Genomic DNA, 6,504 nt, shown 5'->3' with positions numbered 1-6,504 from the left:
ATTTCATATATACCGCCTCAGTTATGGATTTTTTTGCACAATTTCGTCCAATGAAAAAACGAATTCAATTCCTTTTTTTACTTACAAGAGAACGCGCTTAAGAGTCTTGGTTAAATGTAGTTTATGGAGCAGTGCTCAGCCTTTTTGTAACACTTAGATATTCCCTTTTCTCTGGTGAAATTGGATCTAATACCAATTATTTATTTTCAGACGCGGGCTTGCTTATGCTTGCTTAAACAACTGATTATTGGTGCTCAGTGATAGGAGTGGAGCGAGAATTTTCCCAACAAGTTGCAGATGGAATCGCAGATTTTCAAAAAATATATATATATATATATATATATATATATATATATTTTTTTTTTTTTAGGTTGTCCAAATAGAACTTTCGAGCCTTCCCAAAACACTAGTACACAGCGAATCGGTGCAACATTTCTCAGAGGCAATTTATTGAAACAGGACAAAAAATATTGCACTTTTTAGAAGGTTTTGTTTCAAACTGTTAGCTTTTTGGTGCGCGCTCTTCATCATTTTGTGTATACTGGCGCCAAAGGCCTGTTAGAAAATTAAGGCTGGTGAATCAAAATTAGATGTCAAATCGAAGCAGGGAAGGTTTCGCTGGCCAGGGGTTTAAATATTGGGAATCCCAAGTAAGGCATTGTTGTTTTTCTGACCACGAAATGTGAAGAATTTTGTTTTCGGTTGTTTTCTATTCCGTGCAAAAGAAAAAACTGTCACATAGTTTCGAGGTATAAATCATAACAAGACTGCTCGTATCGGGGCGAAGACTTGAATGTTCCGACTGCATTTTAAGATCTATGGAGCAGCAATAGCATGAAAAAATTAAATGTAACAAGACTGCTCGTATCCGAGGGAGGCCCTGAATGTTCAGACTGCCTTTTAAGGTCTATTCAGCAGCAATAAAATGAAACAAATTAAATATAACAAAATAAAATTAAACTTAACAAGACTGCTCGTATCAGGGCAAAGCCCTGAAGGTCCCGACTGCCTTTTAAGGTTTATGGAGCAGCAGTAATAACATAAAAACTTGAATAAAATAAAGAATAATGAAAAAAATTTTTTCCAAAATTTGAAACTTTTTGTGAAAATCATCCCCCCACACGCCATATAAAGTACAAAAAAAATAGATTTCGTTACTTGTAACAAATCAATTATGGCAAATAAGCTTCTTTCAACCAATTTGGAACGATTTATAAGACGGATTAAATCTCCGCTTACGCGTTAATAGCGCGAATTATATCGCGCGTTAATTGTCCCAAATTGGTCAAAATGGCCAAAATGGCAATCTTTAAACCCTCATAACTTCACGAAAAATGATCACAGGTGAGATATCTTTTCAAATTCAAGTTCAGGACAACAATGGCTTTCGAATGATATAAAAAAATTCCGTCAAAAATGGCTAGTTAAAAAGTCGAAATTTGTCTGAAGAAAAAAAAACCCACCCCGAGCACAAATATTCCGTTACTTTCGTATCGAAAGTCGGAACAAAAATATTCGTTAAGATTTTTGTGAAAATCATCCCCTCGCACGCCTTATAAAGTACAAAGTGATATATTTCGCTACTAGTATCAACTCAATTATGCCAAATAAGCTTCTTTAACCAATTTGGAGTGATTTCTAAGGCGGATTAAATCTCCGCCTATGCGTTGATAGCGCGAAATATAAGGCGCGTTAATTGTCCCATATTGGCCAAAATGGCAATCTTTAAACCCTCATAACTTTAACAAAAACGATTACAAGTGAAATATCTTTTCAAATTTAAGCTCAGGACAACAATACGTTTTGAATGATATGATTTGAAATTAGTTTGAAGAAAAAAATCCACCCCGAGCACAAAAATTCCGTTACTTTTGTTACGAAAATCGGAAAAATAAATTCGTTTTAGTCCTGATTTGAACATAACCTGAAACATTTAGCCCTAGTTTCACTCTTCATAATAATCCAGTGCTGTTGAATGTTGCTATGACTTCATTAGGAGACTTGAATGAAGCGATTAGCAATCAGTTCTAGCTGACTTTTGCTTATGTTCAATATGCGCCCAAAGAAACAGCAAAGCAAATGAAACACATATAATTAAAACATTGTTTTGGTTGTTTTGGCTGTTTTCAACTGGTTAAATGTGCATAATTTCGTAAACAATGACCAGTTATGTCACCAATTTGACCTCAAATCAAACGTAATAGTCTAGAAAGACCAAAGACCAAATCATTACTGAGCCTAACTTTGAAAAAATAATTCACTTGCGATCATTTTTTGCAAAGTTATGGGGGTTTAAAGATTGCCATTTTGGCCAATTTGGGATAATTAACGAGCGATTTATTTCGCACTATTAACGCGTAAGTGGATAATTAATCTATCTTAGAAATTATTCCAAATTGGTTGAAGGAAGATTAATTTTTCATAATTGGTTTGTTGCTAGGAGCAAAGTCTATCACTTTGTACTTTAAATGGCGTGTGCAGGGATGATTTTTGCAAAAATCTCAAATAAAAAAAATACTTCTTTGGTAACTTTTTCATGTTATTACTGCTCCATAGATTTTAAAAGGCAGTAGGAACGTTCAAGGCTTCGCCTTGAAACAAGCAGGGTTGTTCAATCTTTCAAAAACGTTTGATTGTTAAGTTATATTTCTTTTAATTCCATTATTTTCTAAGTCATTTTATTTCTGCTACTTTCTGTTTTGGATAGAAAAAATGAATTGTAATTCTTAGTTTAATGACTCCCGACACAGTCTTTTTTTGAAAATCTTTAGCAACTCAGTTGTCTAACTCGTGAATTTCAAAAAAAATTTTTTGGAAAAACCATTTGGGCTGTTTCTAATTTACAAAAAACTGCGCGTTTGTCAGCGCAAAACTCTGAATGTTCTGACTATCCCTTAATTGGAACCGAATAGTTTTTAGTTAGGAAAAAAATATTTTTAAAAATATAAATTTTGGGCAACATCAAATGACATCGATTAGCTCCTCAGCTGAATTTGAAATAATTTTGTAGAGCGGGATAACTTGCCAGGCATGAATAATTTGCGTTATCTTTTCAGCATTATAAATAAGACCTTCGAAGCGCGCAGAAATTAGTCCAGAGTATAGCTTAATTGGCACTATTCATTTACCCATAACTTTAAAAACATAATCGGAGCTTAAATAATTTCAAAATTTTGAATTACATGAGGTCCTGCTGAAATTCTCTAACATAACTGGGTTTGTTTGTCTTACTTTTTTGTTGACGCCGGACACCTCTTTAGTTTGTATTAGCATCTCCGACAACCTCCTCTATTTCAGTTTTACTCCTGTCGGCTTTGGTCATTAGCTTCGATAGGTATTCATAAGTACCGAATTGAAAAATCAGTCCCGTTTTACCAAAATAAGCAAACAGTCGCTTTTTTGCCAAAAATTGATCAATTGGTCAAAAACTTTGAAATCGGGGCATTAATTGGCTGGTATTTTTGTATAGAGTCCTAGCCTCTGTTGGCAAGCTGGCACTTAGTTGGATTAACTGCAGATGTCACTATTTTGCTCTTGGTTTGCTGTTTGAACACAATTGCATGTTTTTATGCAGCAACCGAATCACGTTATTGATCAAATGCAAGTTCGGCTACAAATTACACTTTTGAATATCAAAAAGTTTTCCGCCTACTTACTATTCAACACTTCTATTTTCTCTCAATAGAATTTGATTGATCTAATTTGCGTTTTTCAGCTCAGGCTCTCCTGAAAATTAGTATGTATAGGCGCCAAAGACACATTTAAAAAAAAATTGTGGATGGTCAGCCAAATATGAATGTTTTAAAGTAGCGTCAAAGGCCGGTGGCAAGGTTTTGAATCCCCGATTGGAGGGTCAAATCTTTGGGATGAAATGGCTCATTAGTTTGTTCGGCTATTGAAACTTCGGAACTACTAGCATATCTGAAGAAATTTTCTCGATCATTGAACAGTCAATTTTTGAGCCCAGTAAACCCAAATACTGTGATATTTTTTTAACTATTGGTGGTTTATCTAAATCATCCGGGTTTCTGCGGCTGTTTTTGTTCAGTAAAAAAAGTATCTCAAACGTTGCTGACAGGGTGATCTTGATTTTGATGTTTAAGTGGTTTGACTTAAGGCCGTTTGACTAATTGACATTTAGTCTCAGAAAACCCTGGCGTAAAAATGACCAATGGGAATCCGATTTGAGTACTTTTGGCACAAAAGCGTCGAATTGTTTGTTTTGATTAAATTTACTGTTGGTACAGATGAGACTTCACCAATTGTTTCACATCTTTGTTTGCGATTTTACTATCAGATTTCCCTCTCTTGTTTTGCGTAGTGACTCTTTATGTGCCTGTAAAACATGTCTTAGCGTCAAAAAAGAAACTTCATTCCGACGATATGAACAACAAGGCTGCTAGTATATCAGAGCAAAACCGTGAAGGTTTTGACTGACTTTTAAATGGTCTCGATTAATTTTTGATAAATGAAACATTGACAAAGTTCGAACTTTGGGCTAATAATATCAAAAAATTTACTTTAAATTTTGTTCATATAGGGAATTATTTCCAATCAAAGAGCGATTCAATTCAATTTGGAACGATTTTTCAGTGCGAAAAAGTTCGTCTCGCACATTTAAACATTGTTGTTCCGACTGTACGGAATATTTGTAACGGAATATTTGTGCTCGGGTTGGGTTTTTTTTTCTTCAGACAAATTTTGACTTTTTAACTAGCCATTTTTGACGGAATTTTTTTTTCATATCATTCAAAAGGTATTGTTGTCCTGAGCTTAAATTTGAAAAGATATTTCACCTGTGATTTTTTTTCGAAAATTTATGAGGGTTTAAAGATTGCCATTGTGGCCATTTTGACCAATTTGGGACAATTAACGCGCAATATAATTCGCGCTATTAATGCGTAAGCGGAGATTTAATCCGTCTTAGAAATCGTTCCAAATTAGTTGAACGAAGGTTATTTGCCATAATTGATTTGTTACAAGGAACGAAATCTATCGTTTTGTACTTTATATGACGTGTGGGGGGATGATTTTCATAAAAGTTTTCAAATTTTAGAAAAACAAATTTTAATTATATTTTATTACACATATTTTTTTTTGTTATTACTGCTCCATAAACCTTAAAAGGCAGTCGGAACATTCAAGGCTTCGCCCTGATACGAGCAGTCTTGTTAATTTTGACAATCAAACTACTAAACTGAGAGTTTAGATAGACTAGTTTCAGGACGACCGTAGAGGCAGGTTAATATTGTTCTGAGCGCGCAGGTGGATCAAGAAAATCCAGGGATGGATCGCCACACTCTGCAAAATTTTTTGTTGAGATTGGTCGGAATAAAAAATATTACCCCAAATATATATATATATATATATATTACTCTTTTTTTTGAAAGTCAGAATAATGATGTGTCATTATTTACGTGTAAATATTTTACTAGTTCCAAAAGACCTTGAGGGTAAGTTGTGCACTAAACTCACTTGGTTGAGTGAAGTGCATCACTAAGTACTTGCGAATAAAAACAAACAACCAATTTTAAAAATTTAATCCATGTCATGTTTTTGACATGTCTAATGAAGAAAAGTTTTGGGTCAGGACAAACTTTAAATACTAAAAGTGAAGTTTGTTATTGGTTAGTTTAACTAGAAAGAAAAGGTAATCGGAGCGAATTGTTTTTGCTTGTAACTGCTCAATGGTAGTTTGTATTCAACTCATAGCCATGTTTCTGTTTTTTTTTGCCCATTTTGGGACGCTTTAAATGTAACTGCATTTTACAATAACTTATTTTGGTAATGTTTCACGTGCTTGAAGAAGCATGTTTTGACCAATATATCACTGAGTTATAGAATGAGTTTAAGAAACCAGTTTTCAACACCCCTTTCTTTTTGCTTTGTCAATTTTTTCCACAACATTCAAGAAATTGCCTTTAATCTTCAAGAAACTTTTTTCAGATTGATTGAACTTGTCCTTCTGTGCAAATAGATGGGTACTTTCTGAAATACTGCCGAGTAAATTGTTTAAGTAATTTCAAGCTTATAAAATTTCTCAAACGTGATATATTTAAGTGTAATGTGATACATTACAGTCAGGAGCAAAACAAATGAATTTGTAGTCTCAAATACTGATTGAAACTTTAACCCTAAATTGTTTTTGTTAGCGCACTGTAATAAAAAGTCTCACTAACTTGAAGAAAATTTTTTTCGCTCTACGCTTCAGCTACAATTTTTGATTGAAAAATTGCAGTTCAAAAAAAATTTTTTTGTTTTTTTAAGAGACATTTCAGAAAATAAAAACCAATATTTGCCTGCCGAGGAATGATGTTTGCAAATGCATGTAGCTTGATATGAAAAACAAATTAGTTTCAAAGTTTTTCAAGTTAAAAAAAGTCTAAAATCAAAAATAGCTATTTGCATTAAGCTAAGAGTTTAATCAGACCATTAGGACTACAATAAAGTTTCTAAAGAAAAATTCGGGACAGTTTTTAGTGTTTTTTTTTTAATTTTGCTGTA

Source organism: Symsagittifera roscoffensis, chromosome 4 (assembly GCF_963678635.1).
Source record: "Symsagittifera roscoffensis chromosome 4, txSymRosc1.1, whole genome shotgun sequence".
NCBI lineage: Eukaryota > Metazoa > Xenacoelomorpha > Acoela > Convolutidae > Symsagittifera > Symsagittifera roscoffensis.
The sequence above is the reverse complement of the archived record's forward strand: the minus strand, read 5'-3'. Positions refer to the sequence as shown.